Raw genomic sequence first — 15,650 nt, 5'->3', positions numbered from 1 at the left:
TGGGTGTATTGTTGCTTGCGAGTTGTTCCAATGATATCCTTGAGCAGCGTTTTGAATTATGAATGAATAGTTTTCAGAGAAATCACAAATCGCAGGAATTTCATCATCCTTTAATGTATCTTTTTTATTTCTGAGAAATGATGATTGTTGTTTATGAATAAAGTCGTGTGTTATAAGTTTGTCAATTCTATCAACAAGATACGGAACAAATTCATCAACAGGTTTAATAATCGTTTCTAAATTACAGCGATCAGTATTCAACCACTGCTGAAATATAATCTCTTCTTTGTCATTTGATTCTAATATCAATGTAAGTTCCTCTTCAATGTGTTCATTACAAGCACACTTTTCACAAGCACGGAAAAAGCAATTATCTGTTCTGGTGGAAATATCGCAAAGCATTTTTTGTATTATTTCATCTTGTGACACAATTCTTATACTGTTGAACATTAAATTTACATTTTCATGAATAGTACATATGCATACATTATGTATACCAGTAGAATCAAGTAAAATACAATGCTTTGGTCGCAACTGTGTAAATACTGTGAAACCAATATTCACAGTTTTGTACATATCTACAAAAATCATATAAGCCTCTTTGAGCGACATCATCAAAAGTCGTTTTTGAACTTGTTGTTTTTTTCCATTTCGAACCTCAGAAACAAAATCATTTGTTCCTGGCATTGGCCTGCTGATATCATTATCATCAAAAAATTCTCTTACTATTTGTTTTGTATCGTCATCAATACCATGCCCCCTTCTTTTTTCGGTGGTACAAAGAATACCCTGTTCATAAACAAGATCCTTCACCTGCCTCGCCATATACATTGGTGCGTTAAACTCTCTTGTGATTTTATTTACCGACCAAGACTTAGGAAGTACAGATAGTATTTTAATCTGTTCGCTTCTGTCAGTTGTAGGGTGATTGAACTTATCCTTTAACTGCATAATTATCTCGTCATACGCCTCCACTTTGCCAACATCTGTTGAATCTATTCCGAAGATATTTTTTCGAACTGCTTTCGTAATCTGCAATGATTTGTTTATGCGATATTCCATACTTCTCATGTTTCTAGATGAGATTGGCGATAAACTCAATGTTTCAGCAATGGTACTGCGCATTGCGCAGTTAAAAGTGCGACGAGGAAGTGCGGAATCTCAAATAAGTGTGCGATTTGGAGTCAGATCGTTTCGGTGTCTTCACCGCACTTATTCATTAGCTCATGGTGAATAAGTGCGGTGAAGACACCGAAACGATTTGATGGAATATCGCACTTTTATTTAAGATTCCGCACTCTGTCGCAGTCCAGTTAGCAATGCAATAAACTATATTAAACTTCTCAATATTATGGGGACCCTGTAGTTGATCTGTTGACGGAATTGACTCCAATGATGGAATAGATGGTACCATATCTGTAAGATAAAAGTTAAGGTTAACAATATAATAATGAATGCAGTGGAAAGTTAATGATAGTTATTTATGCAACGAGTTGCAAAAATGATTTTTTTTTCGCACAAGTAGTACATTTATCCAACGAGGCTTGCCGGGTTGGATAAATACGAAGAATACTGAAAAATGTAGTTTTGCAACGAGCTGCAAAATGAGTTATATAAAAGAAGCTAACACGTTGAAGGCTTACCCAGCTCATGTTCGATTTGTTGACCACTCGTTGACGGTTCTGGTTCTGGAACATCATGATGTTGCTGCCCACTAAATGATGGTTGCATAGTTTCGTCGTTTCCATCCGATCGGCGTTTTTTCGTATTCGGGCTTCTGTTGTGACTTATCAATCCACGACATGACTCACAAATACTCATCGATTCGTCGATTTCATGTGTATATCCCATGGAATGAATTTTCAATCTTAATGACATGCCCCGTAGATTATGACGGTTGCACTTTGGATTGTTTATTTTTGCACTGCACTTGAATTTGTTGAATTTTGATTTATACGATTGATCCATTACTTTTCAGAACTGCCTTTAATAACCAAAGAGAAGTAACACGTTGAATGATACCGATTCATTTTCTTGTTTTGTTCATATTTGCTTTAGGTACAACTCTTGATTTGTTTTTTTTCGATTAGGTAGTTCGAATCTAATAAATAGCCTTACCTAATATTAGGTAAGAACATGGGGTAGAAACGTTTGGGTAGAAATTACAGCAGCACGTATGAAATGCGTGTTCTAATTGTATATTGTTTCGTACTTCTAGAGTGCTGCTGCGTGAATATGGGTGCATTGCATTGTCGCATATGACACAATAAGTTTCATTGCATTTTGAGATTACTAGATAACCTTCACTGGTTTAGTTTGTTTTTAAAAAAAGACACTGAAAAAATAATAATTTGGACATGAAAAAGTTTTTGTTAGAAAAACTTTTTTTCCTTAAAAGTTCCCATCTTGTGATGTATGGACGGTTGGTAGGGAACATAATTACCTGTCTTGAGACAAAATTTCATCAAAATCAAAAATGGTGTTTTTTTTAAATCAACTTTGAATTTTTAGAAATGATTTTTTTCAGTGTAGGGCTCATTTTGGATTTTTTTCAGTATTTTTTTCTTAAAATTTGACTTATTTTGTGATAATCACCCATACAACACTTTTTTGTAGGAGTAGTCATTTTTTGATTAAAAACATTTTTAAAAAATCCATGAAAAAAAAGTTTAGCCCTTTTCAAAAGTCAGTCCAGATAAATTTTGAAGAAACTAAGTATGCAAAGTGGCTTATCTAGTCTTGGTGTACATACCCAGAAAGTTTCATTGTAATCTGAGAGGGTGCTGCCAACTCCGAATACGATTTGGGGCGAAATTCGTCTTTTGCTACGCTATCTAAAGTGATATTAGGGCAATTCAACAATTACTTCTATGATTATGATATCTAAAAATGATCAGTAAGCGAAATTTGGACCCGCGTGAAATTAGGGCACCCCACGGTATTTATGTAACAAGTTGCAAAATGATGTTTTTTTCAGCACGAGTTTTTTTTTTTGCTCGGTTTCTAGCTGCACTCTGAATAGAGTCGAAACCTCTACACTAGACCTAAACTGCCCCCACTCGCATAACAGTCCCATTTGCAAAAAGTAGGAATTGAGAAAACGGCATTTGAAGTTTGAAAACTTGTTTCCATATAAAACTTTGAAAAATCACCAAAATTTGAAAAATATTTCGATCATCTCGAAACTTTCACAGATTGCTTTGCAAATGAATACATAACTGTAAAAAATATTACAATCACTACAAAGTTGTTCAGTTTTGTGTAACGTAACACAAAAATCCATGATGGGACTGTTATGCGGGTACTTTTGATATGGGACGCTCATAACTTGGTATTTTTTTCACACATTGACATAAAAATTCGTAATTTTTATTGTTGTTTTTGGAAGTACATCAAAAATGATGACTATTCATAACGTTAACTCAAAAGTGATGAAAAGTCAAATGGGACTGTTATGCGAGTGGGGGCAGTAAAGATAGAACAGAAACGTAATCTTTCAGAATCAGTTTACCAGACGTACGCGGAAAATGACATCCATTAAGACACTGTTGCATACTGACTCAGAAAGTTACGGTAGGAGATTGGAAAATTTTCAATTGGTCAGTCAGTCTTGAAGTAGTCATTTATCAGGATTTGTCTATGTCGTGTTCTAGACACATAATTCGAACTTGTCTTTTTGTTTTTTTTTTTTGTATGATGCATTATTTTTCTTCTTTTGTCGTCAGTTGTCAAGACATTTTAATTTCTGGAATACTGTATTGTCTTATTTTGTTCGATATTTGTTAGATCATGTCATTCAATACTATTGGGTGAGTCTAAGTTAATGTTATATACCTAGTTGTTATGTTTGTCATTTTGATTTTTTAAGATACGTATTTTTATACTGTATTTTTTCACCAAAAAAAGTCGTCTATCGTCCACAAGCATACAGAGTACAGTATTAGTCCTTATTTTCTATAGATGTATGTCGCTCTTCATGTAATATCAAAATTCAAAAACGTCAGAATGTCAATTTTGTCATACAAAAAACACAGCAAGTCAAAGAAGTAATTAGTTTTCGTCGTGTCAAGGTACATTCTGCCCCCACTCGCATAACAGTCCCATTTGCAAAAAGTAGGAATTGAGAAAACGGCATTTGAAGTTTGAAAACTTGTTTCCATATAAAACTTTGAAAAATCGCCAAAATTTGAAAAATATTTCGAAACTTTCACAGATTGCTTTGCACATGAGTATATAACTGTAAAAAATATTACAATCACTACAAAGTTGTTCAGTTTTGTGTTACGTAACACAAAAATCCATGATGGGACTGTTATGCGGGTACTTTTGATATGGGACGCTCCTAACTTGGTATTTTTTTCATACATTGACATAAAAATTCGTAATTTTTATTGTTGTTCTTGGAAGTACATCAAAAATGATGACTATTCATAACGTTAACTCAAAAGTGATGAAAAGTCAAATGGGACTGTTATGCGAGTGGGGGCAGCATTGGTGTCAAAAATGCGTATATGTATGAATTGTTCATACGTTAGCTTTGAAATTATCATCATTATTAAATTCTGGGCTTTAGTTTCCAACATATTATTCAAATCGTAGAACCATTTCGAGAACTATGTAAGTGCAGATCAAAAGTATTTATGCTCGTCCATAAAACACGGTGCGATTTAAGAATAGGCATTGGTTTTTAAGTTTTGCGTGACCAAAGAGATTGGGAAAGGTGGGAGATTAATTTGGTATACTGAGCTGTGGATAGAATGCGTTAATAATTATATACCTAGTCGTCGTTATTTACCTTTAGGTTGATTTTAAAGGCAATCAGTGAACATTTTATATGTAATACTTGCGCAATTGTTCCACTGTTAGTTATAGTTTTGGGCTCATCCTGCCTTCATGTTGTGATGCTTTGCCGGAAATCAATGCTCGATACATTGCATTGTTAAAGTTGAGGTACATGAAAGGAGACGAAAGGTAATAGGGTAGGACGGGGCAAGATGGCCACCCGGGGCAAGATGAGCACCCCTCCGTTTTACTACTTTTATGATGAATTTTGCCCAAACAACTTCATAATCCGTTAGAAAAATGTTCATCCTGTTTGTAAACCTGATTAAAGGTACTTCATAATGAACGAATTAAAAAATATCGTCAAATTAGTCAACAGCATGGATTTTTAGCATTTTCTTATAAGAAATCATCAGAATAAAATAAGGTTTTACCCTTCTTACACCCATAAGAAGGGTATAAATACCGCTTGGAAAACCGACTTTCGATCCGAGGCCCGCAGGGCCGAGTCACATATACCAATCAACTCAGCTCGACGAATTGAGCAAATGTCTTTTTTTTTTTTTTTTTTTTCCTTCTAAACCATAGGGGGATAAATCTGATCATCAGACACCCTAACAGGAAGGTTAGGGTAGTGTGGGGATGAGGCCGTCTTCTACAATGCCGGTAGAAGCCAGGACTACTCTCTCCTCGACCCACTAAAACACATTCCTATGGTCGCCAAACCCTACGTCTCTCCGGAACCACCAAGAAGGTATTGCTTCAGAGAGGGGCTAGTGCATATCGCACCCTCAAGGTTAGCTGCCGTAGCCTAGCAGCAACGAACATCGATGACTCGCTCTGGAGAGTCCATCACGATAGCATGCTGGCGCTTAGCCAGTTTCCCGAGTGGTCCTCGCCACTCCCTTTGTCCTCGGAAGGCGGGCAGGGTCAACCCCGCCCGCGCCCTACTGCTGAGCGGACATCAAGAACTGATGCCCACGTGCAACCCGATCTGACCTGCCCGCAAAGGAAGGGTATCACTACCCTTCAGGCCCTATCAGATGCACCCGTAGGTTGCAGACAGCAGGGTCTCACCTACCCCGACCCTTGCCGGGGACCCCTTTCCAACCGCGGGCTCAGATCCAACCCAGTAGACCGACGCCACGACAGCACCGCTACCGGGACTTCCTCTCCGCGGCCACTTAATCGCTGTAAGGGTCGATCTCGACCGCAGGGCACCGGTATGACCTACGAAGCCGACTTCGAACCCCTGGACCACCTCTTGTACTGCATCTGGACTAGCCATTCTCCGAGTCCACGCGCCACCTCCTCTGTAGCTCCCAGACGATATGGGTGATTGCCGTTGAAACGGCATTCCAGCTAATCTCATCCCTACACATTCTCTGGACCAAGTTGTCCGGAGTTGTGTCCTCCCCGCATGTGGCAAGCATGCGGTCACGCATTGTGCGAAAACGCGGGCACACGAACAAAACGTGTTCCGCCGTTTCCTCTAAACCATTGCACACTGGGCATTCGGGAGAATCCGCATGCCCGAAACGGTGTAGATACTGTCGGAAGCAACCATGGCCTGTAAGGACCTGTGTCAGGTGGAATGAAACTTCCCCATGGCGCCTATTAATCCAACTATCTACCCTCGGTATCAACCTATGGGTCCACCTTCCTTTGGTGGAACTGTCCCACGCGCGCTGCCATTTGACCATAGAGGCCATCCTGACAGTTTTGCGTATGCCTCTTGTGCCGCGCATTTCGAAGCACTCCATGTCCTCACTGATAAGAATGCTGATAGGCACCATACCAGTAATGACGCAGAGAGCGTCGTGTGACACGGTACGGTACGCGCTTGCAACCCTCAGACACATAAGCCTGTAAGTACTTTCCAGCTTCCGTCGGTAGCATTCAGTACTTAGCGCGGTACCCCACGCCGGGCCGCCATACCTAAGTATGGACGTAGCAACACTAGCCAGAAGCTTGCGCTTACTGGCGTACACCGCTGAGCTATTGGACATCATCCGGGATAGTGCCGCAATAGCTGTGGAGGCTCTTTTACAGGCATAATCGACGTGGCTACCGAAGGTAAGCTTATCGTCGATCATCACGCCCAAGTGCTTGACAGAGCGCTTCGACAGGATAGTGCACTCTCCTACACTGATCTCCGTCTGCTGCGCCGACTGCATGTTGTTAACAACCGTCACCTCTGTCTTGTGGTGAGCCAGCTCCAGTTTTCTGGACCGCATCCACGCCTCCACAACCTTGATCGAGTGGTCGGTAGTCAACTTCACCTCCTCGATCGTTTCACCGTAGACTTCGAGCGTAATATCGTCGGCAAATCCGACAATCACCACTCCCACTGGGTACTCTAACCTCAACACCTCGTCGTACATGACATTCCATAACACCGGACCCAGGATGGAACCTTGCGGGACTCCTGAGGTTATGTGAAAGCACTTCCGACCCACCTCCGTGTCGTATACTAGTACGCGATTCTGGAAGTAGCTTCCGAGAATCTTGTACAAGTATTCCGGTATCCCCAGACGCAAGAGCGCATCAGCAATAGCAGCCCAACTGGCGCTATTAAATGCATTCCTTACATCCAGAGTCACTACCCCGCAAAAGCGAATTCCCCTCCTCTTAGGCTCGAGTGCTTTCTCGGCGGTTTTTGTAACCGACAAGATAGCGTCTACGGTGGACCTCCCCTTCCGGAAGCCATACTGGTTGCTCGAGAGACCATTTACGCCCTCAGTGAACTTCAACATTCTATTGAGGATGATCTTTTCGAGCACCTTCCCCGCCGTGTCAATCAAGCATATTGGTCTATATGCCGACGGGTCTCCGGGTGGTTTCCCCGCCTTTGGCAATAGTACCAGGCTCTGCCTCTTCCAAGCTTCTGGGAAAACTCCCTCGTCCAGGCATTTCTGCATAGCAGACCTGAACATCTCGGGAGCTTCTGCAATAGCAACTTTTAAGGCCAGGTTCGGAACTCCGTCCGGACCTGGGGCCTTACCTACGCTAAGGGACTTAGCTATCCCCGCAAGTTCCACATCGGTGACCATTTCCTCATCGCCAGCCCCAGTCCCCGGCTGTCCTACGAAAGGAGGCCAAGGACTAGGATCATGACGCGGAAAAAGTCCTCCAATGATCCCCTCCAACATCTCTGGAGATTGCTCTGTAGGAGCCATCACACCTCTCGTCTTGGCCATAACGATCCTGTAGGCATCACCCCACGGGTTCGTATTGGCACTCTGACAGAGACCCTCAAAGCAGGCCTTTTTGCTTGCTCTTATCTCGGTCTTGAGCGCGGCTTTTGCAGCGGCGAACACCACCCGCCGTTCGTTTCGCTCTTCCTCTGATCGTGCTCGCTGCATCCGCCGCCTAGCCCGTAGGCAGGCGCGGCGCAGGTCCGCAATCGCGTCGGTCCACCAGTAAGCCGGTGGCCTCCCATTTCTAGGGTGGACTCTCCTAGGCATGGTCGCATCACACGCACGTGAGAGCACCGCTACCAGCTCGTCGCCGTCTAAACCGAGTAAGTTTCGCTCACGGCGGAGCGCTTCCCTAAATACCTCTTCGTCGAAGTATGATGTCTTCCACCTACGAGGGCTTGGCCTTGGCCTAGCCGCCTCTTCTTCTATCCGCTGTCTGCTGTTGTTGTAGTCGATACTGTAGCGAACCGCCAGGTGGTCGCTGTGAGTGTAGCCATCATCTACTCTCCAGTTCGAACTACTTGTTAGGCCAGGACTACAAAAGGTCACGTCAATAATTGACTCCGCTCCGTTTCGACTATAGGTACTCTTGGTACCGACGTTAGCCAAGTCGACATCTAAGATGGCCAGTGTTTCTAGCAGGATCTGACCCCGCTGGTTCGTGAAACGGCTTCCCCATTCCACAGCCCAGGCATTAAAGTCACCCGCTATTACCACCGGCCTTCGCCCTGTTAGCACGGTCGTTAAGCGGTCCAGCATTTGCGTGAACCGCTCGATCGGCCACCGCGGAGGCGCATAACAGCTACAGAAGAAGACCCCGTTTACTTTGGCGACCACGAAGCCCTCATAGGTAGTAGACACCAACTCCTGCACGGGGTATTTACCCGTCGTCCATATCGCCGCCATTTTCCTGGTCCCATCCGAGGCCCAGTTGCCGTTGCCGGCGGGTACTCGGTATGGGTCCGAAATGATGGCGATATCCGTCTCCCACTCAGAAACCGCCTGACAAAGCAGTTGCTGAGCCGCATCACAGTGGTTCAGGTTCAGCTGCGTTACCTGCACTGTGATTTGTTGCTCACTGCGGCTTTCTTAAAGGCCGGGCACCCTGGACCACCCATCGCATGTCTGTTTTTCGAGGTTTTCCCGGTACAGATCATGCATATGGGCGGACTCGTGCAGCTTTGGGCCTTATGACCTTCAGCGCCGCATCGCCTACACAGTTTGCGCCTGTCGGGGCCTTTGCAGTCCCACGACTTGTGTCCTGGTTCCAGACACCTGAAGCAAACCTCAGGTGGCTCGTGGAATGTCAGGTGACATACACACCAGCCCACCTTAATACTCCCTACTTTAACGGACTTTTTAACATCCGCCACAGGTAGCTGAACCAAAGCTATCTGTGTCCCTGCTGGCCCTCTCCGTAGCTTAACGGCTGCGGCGGCCACCTGCACATCGCACTGTTGCCGCAGTGCCGTGACGAGCTCTTCCACTTCGGTGATCTCGTCAATGTCTTTGACCTTCAGAGTCGCCTCATGTGTCAGAGCCCTCACCTGCACACCTTCGCCAAGGACCTCTTCTGCCAGCCTTTTATAGGCGGCGCCCTTGTGCTCCTTCTGGCGCTTCAGCTCCAGGATCATCTCGCCCGTACGAGTACGTCTAATACTGCGTACGTCGGCTCCAAGACCCTCAAGCTTGGCGTCGCTTCGCATCGTCTTCAAGACGTCCGAGTACTTGGACTGTTCCGTCTTGATGACGATAGCGTCGCCTTTCTCACGCCTGGCACCTGCCTTCCTACGCCTTGGATTGGCGTCCTGAACTTCTACCTGCGGATTCACCTTCTTCTTCTTCTTCCGCTCTACCTTTGTCCAAGGAGGGTCTTCTCCTTGGACCGCCCTGCTCTGTGGCTGCTGAGGGCCCACCATTGGTCGCAACCCCTTATTCCCATCATTCCGGGACGGGCCAGCCTTTTCAGGCCCACCCTTCCCAGCTTTCCGGGAACCCTGGCTGGGGTCCGACTTTCCAGCGTTACCACCGGCTTTCGGGGTTATTATACGCCTGGCCTTGCGGGCGCCGCCAGACAGCTCCTCACCTGACGGCTGCCTCGCTCGCTTCTGCGAATGCTTGTCACGTTTGTCACGAGCATTCGCTTCCACACTCCTCGGACTACCTGCGAAGGAGAAGGCCTCTGTTTGTGTAAACTTCGACACATTCTCCTTTGCTGGTTCCGCAGCTGTAGCAGCCAGCAACGCCACCGCGTGCTCCTGCTTGGCCTCATCGACAGACACTCTAAGTCTAAGCAAGGCCGTTTTCAGGTCCTTGCTTATATTCGACTTAGTTGTCGCAAAGTCGATGATTTTGCCAAGCTGGTGCTCAGCAACCTCTAATGCGGGCCGTCCTTTACCAACTTCTTGGCTTATGGCCCTCAGCAGCCACGCTCCGTCCATGACCTCCACCGGCTGGCTTGCCGTGGAGTGGACAGGAGCTCCCACGCTTGAGCTACGTAAGCTACCAGCACCTGACTCCTCGCTTCTCCTTGTCGGAGACCTCATCAACCCACTTCTTGCGAAGGGGTTGATCGCACCACTACTTCCACCTAAGTTATTTGATTTTTGATTTTTGCTCATACTTGTTCCCACGAGTTGCACGAGAAATAATGTCCACCACGCCAGAGCTCTGCATTAACGCGGTAAGGGACAGCATACTGTGGGGGGGTGCCCAGGTACCCCACAGGCTCCGTTAAAGATCGAGCATCTTTTTCACCCCCTCGATCACTCATTCCTCGGCACGGGTCGCTTGACACCTTGAATTGGGGTTAGTAGTCCTATTCTTAGCCGGCAACTACGCGGCTGACTCGCAAGCGGGGGGGTGCGTCAGGCCCCAGGACATCCGTCCCTGCTGCCCCAAGGAGCAAATGTCTGTATGTGCGTGTGTGTGTGTGTGTGTGTGTGTGTGTGTGTGTGTGTGTGTGTGTGTGTGTGTGTGTGTGTGTGTGTGTGTGTGTGTGTGTGTGTGTGTGTGTGTGTGTGTGTGTATGTTACAAAAAAATGTCACTCACGGTTCTCAGCCGTCTGTTGACCGATTTGAGTTCTCTTGGAAGCAAATGGAAGCTACTACATCCTAGTAGAACGCTATTGAATTTTTTTTTTTTGATTGGACGTTCGGTTACCGAGATATCTTTCAAAGAGTGCTAGGGAGTAGTACAACTTAATTATTTTAGATATTTTTGACAAAGTGTATCACCATAAATTTCTCAGCCGTCTATCAACCGATTTGGGTTCTTAAGGCCCCAAACGAAAGCTACTACATCCTAGAAGAACGCTTTTGAATTTCATTCCGATTGGACATTTTGTAACCGAGATATCTTTCGGGGAGTACTTTGGAGTAATACTACTTAACTTTTTAAGAGGTCTATGACAAAATGCTTCATAATAGGAATGAATCAGCCGTGTGTCAATCGATTTGAGTTCTCTCAGCATCAAATGAAAGCTAGTAGTATGCTATTAAATTTCATGCCGTTTGGACATTTTGTTTCCGAGATATCTTTCCACGAGTACTAAGGAGTAATGATATTTACGCTTTTGAGAGATTTTTGATAAAATGTATCATAATGAATTTCTCAGCCGTCTGTCAACAGATTTTTTATGATCATATTTGGTTTCACAAGTTAGTTATACATGAAAATGCAATTGCTACAAATACATAAAAACTACTATCTCTTTGTAGTATTTGAGCTTAATAAATAGTAGCAAAAATATCATGGAATGTATGTAAGATTCTGGCTGGCATTTCTGGTAGTTGAGCCCATGGTCGATGATTCTATTATGGAAAGCAATCAACTTGATGCCAAACCTACAATATTTTCTAGAATGGTCAAAAATCACAATCATACATACGAATAATACAACAATAATTTTAATAAGTGTAAGAAGGGTTCTGTTCACCATAGGTGGATTAATTCAGGTTTTTATGTCAGAATCAAATTTTTACCTTAATTCTGGTTATTAGCCTACATTACTAGCTTATTGCAAAGCATTTTAATTTACATTAGAAAATATTTTCTAAAAACAAACATTAAAATTTATTCAATTTTAGTTATTTAACTATAGTGGGGCAAGATGAGCACCCATTATTCCCCATCAGGGGAATATAGAAAATATTTTGAAATTATTGTAATCCACTCAATAGTGCCGAGCATAGGTTTCCGTAACCTCTGCAACTATTTGGTTGCGTAAATTCCTAGTATTATAGGTAGTATTATAAAACCGGATTTTTTTTCAATGATCGAAAAAAATGATAATTTTAGAACGTGATACCATAGCTATAAACAAGGTTTACTATATCAATCACTGCATGGCCAATTTATTGTTAAAATATTGAGATTTAAATGAAGTACTCTTCTTGCCCCGTGGGGGTGCTCGTCTTGCCCCGTAGCATGTGCGAACTGACCATAAAACATCCTTTTTGTTTAGTCAAATAAATCATCCTTATTGTGAATTTTGAACCCTCTCATGTTTATGGGTGATAGAAAACATGATATAGAAAAGAACTACTGAGAGGTACTTTGAAAAATTGTGTTAACTTTCAATAAACTCAAGGTGATCCTTAGGGTGCTCATCTTGCCCCGCCCTACCCTATTAGTGCTTTTGGTGATACTTTCACAACGGCCATTCAGAATGGTTCAACGGATGCAGATGAGAAGATCATCCCTGCTTGCTTGCTCATCAAACTGAGTGTATTATATTATTTAACCTTACGAACGCGAACAAAGCAAATGCACGAACACGAATATTAAAAAAAGAATGATCTTCCATCCCACCTTCAAGTGATCCTCACAAGTAGCATTTCTCGTTCAGGCACTTTGAATGTCCATTTGCAACTTGTTCACACAAGAAATCTGCCTCGACCAAGTTGGCAGAACGCGCCCATACCCCTTTCTGAACCGAAGGGCAGGGATGATTTTTTCAGCACGAGTTGTACATTTATCCAACGAGGCTTGCCGAAATCATCGTAAAATGCTGTTTTTTTTTTGCTGTGCTCAGCTCAAAATCGACAAAATGGTTACTTACACCCCTTTTCATTTGGGCCCCTCATTTGAGGTACATTCGATTTTCATAATACTTCCCTTTGGACATAGCGTGCCCGTGTCTAAACCCTAGTTCGGACTGGAGCCTAAGATCTAGAAGAAGGATGCAAAGAGCTCGCACCGATGAGGGTCGAATGAAACGAAGTGAGGCCTACATGGCGGAGGAACAGGCGCCAAACAAAGGGATTGAGACGCGTAAGCGGGCGTGCTTCGAAAATCTCTGCGACCCCCCCCCCCCAGACAATCTACGTGGTTTATGAACGGCAGCTAAGCCGCGATAGAGCGAGCGAAAACGCGAGGAGCTAAAGCCGTAGCCCTTCAGCACTATCCGGCTTTTGTTACAGGGAGCGTCTTGTAGACTCCCCGGCTTAACTGCCTCAGGGTCGGCACGCTTACCGTAAGTTTACCGCGGAACAGGGAGCTTTTGCACTAGACCCAGGGAAACCACAAGCACTTCATTTTCACAACTCCCACTTTATTTCCTACTTTTACAAGGTTCCTGGCTTCTCTTTATCTTTCACTTTCTTAATCTGACCTTTTCTTCTTCTTCGGGGCTCCTCTGTTCTACACCAACCACCTGACTTCGTGTTGCTCACGGCCTGGTAATGGCCACCGATGTCCTCCTATTGTTTTTCACAGCTTCGGCCACGTCTGGCCATTTTCGTCTTCTGGATAGGGGTTCTGGACTGCAGCTTCCTTTCTATGCGTCCTAGGCTACCGATATTAGCGAACGATCTTCGGTCAACAACGATGCCGGAATTTTCTGCAACGGGGTTCTGCGGTAAATGAAACAGTATATATTTCAAACCAAGGTACTAGCAACCCTGAAAGCAACGGTGGTTCACGGCGTTACCTGATGTCCGCTTCCGCTTCCTTTTTCCTCTTCCTATGCTCTTTCCGCTAGCACTTGATTTTTCAAGCTTCACAACCTTTTGGTTTTCGAACTTTGGTCACTTTTAATCTCTCCAACAGTATTCGAGCAAGCGAACGAGTGGAACTCTAGTCTCTGCATTCGGGGTTCTTGACCTGAGCCATCGGTCATTGCCCTTCCATATAGGGGTTCTTGCAATGGCCCCAAAGTCACCCTCCTAATGGGCGCCTGAATGATACCCTGGATATCTGGTGCTGGGATTCTGAAGCTTTTCGGTGGTACACTGAAATAAATTTTGTTGTCGTTTCCACCGAATCCATGGTAGAATTAAGAACTGTACCAACAATTTTCAACCGAATGCAAAATTCTGTTAATTGTACTGAAACATTGTCAATATTACCATGCGTGTATTACTGTTGACTAAAAACATTCTTGGTTCTACTATTTGGGCATTGTAATTTCGACCATGTAGACTTGAATGTTGCGCGTCTTAGATAAACATGGTCAAAAATACAATGTCAAAATAGTAACATCAAGAATGTTTTTAGTCAATGGTACTTCACGCATGGTAATATTGACAATGTTTCAGTACAATTAACAGAATTTTGCATTCGGTTGAAAATTGTTGGTACAGTTCTTAATTTTACCATGGATTCGGTGGAAACAACAACAAAATTTATTTCAGTGTAGCTAGCAGGTAGGTGATAGTAGTTAGGGTGGCTTCGCCTACTAACGCCCTAATTCTATGCCAGGTGGGTCTACTAGAGAAAAACCTTCACTTCTAATGGCTAGTTTCCACTTGATAAGTACTGTGTAAAAGGATAGCACAAGTAATGCTCACGTAAAACTTTTGCAATCAAAATTACTTAAGCGTTCGCAGTTGATAAGTAATTCGCAGCCAGAAAGCTATTTGGCAACAGATGGCACTGTCGTGCGATGCTGTCAGTCATGTTGTTGATTTTCCGCACGGAATAATATGTCGATGTATTATTCCGTGAGTAAAAGGGACATTTCAGTAACAAATTTTGAAAACGACGTATAATCAATGCTACACCATTGATTATACGTCGTTTTCAAAATTTGTTACTGATTTTCCTTTTTTGTTTTTCTTCTTTCGCGCCTGCGCGTTCACAGTGTGCATTAGTATTTAGCCGTGTCGCTCTATAATGTGTACTCCGTCGTCCCTCAGCATGGCTGCATCAGAACACAAGATTTAATTTCTTGAGGTCGAATAATTTGCCGTTACGTAGTTTAAAAATTTATAAAGACACCCCAAAACTGAATTGTTTATAAATAGTTCGACAGTTGAAAAAAGGAAATAGCATTTGAGTTTAGCTGATGAGGAGACAATGATTCAAAAAACTGTTGCATCATAATCATTTCATTTCGTTTGTTGAATGTTCTATGGTGCACTAGAACCAGGGAAGTAAAGACTGCATTCGATGAAATTTGGACACAGAAAATAATGTATAGCTTTTCATTGCGTTCACAAAATCAAATATTTTTTTGAACAGGAATAATATATAATGTGTAGCTAATACCATAACAATCGCAACAAATTCAGTTTGGTATTGGCGATGATATTGTTAATATCATTAAATAAGATTTTAGCAAATTTTTTCACCCGTTTTAAAAATTGTGTAGGCTATAATTTTGATGTAACTCGTCAAGACGTCTGAAAATTTGACTCGAAGTTCTTAACAGAGTATCAATAAAC

Source organism: Aedes albopictus, chromosome 3 (assembly GCF_035046485.1).
Source record: "Aedes albopictus strain Foshan chromosome 3, AalbF5, whole genome shotgun sequence".
In the NCBI taxonomy this organism is placed as follows: Eukaryota; Metazoa; Arthropoda; class Insecta; order Diptera; family Culicidae; genus Aedes; species Aedes albopictus.
The sequence above is the reverse complement of the archived record's forward strand: the minus strand, read 5'-3'. Positions refer to the sequence as shown.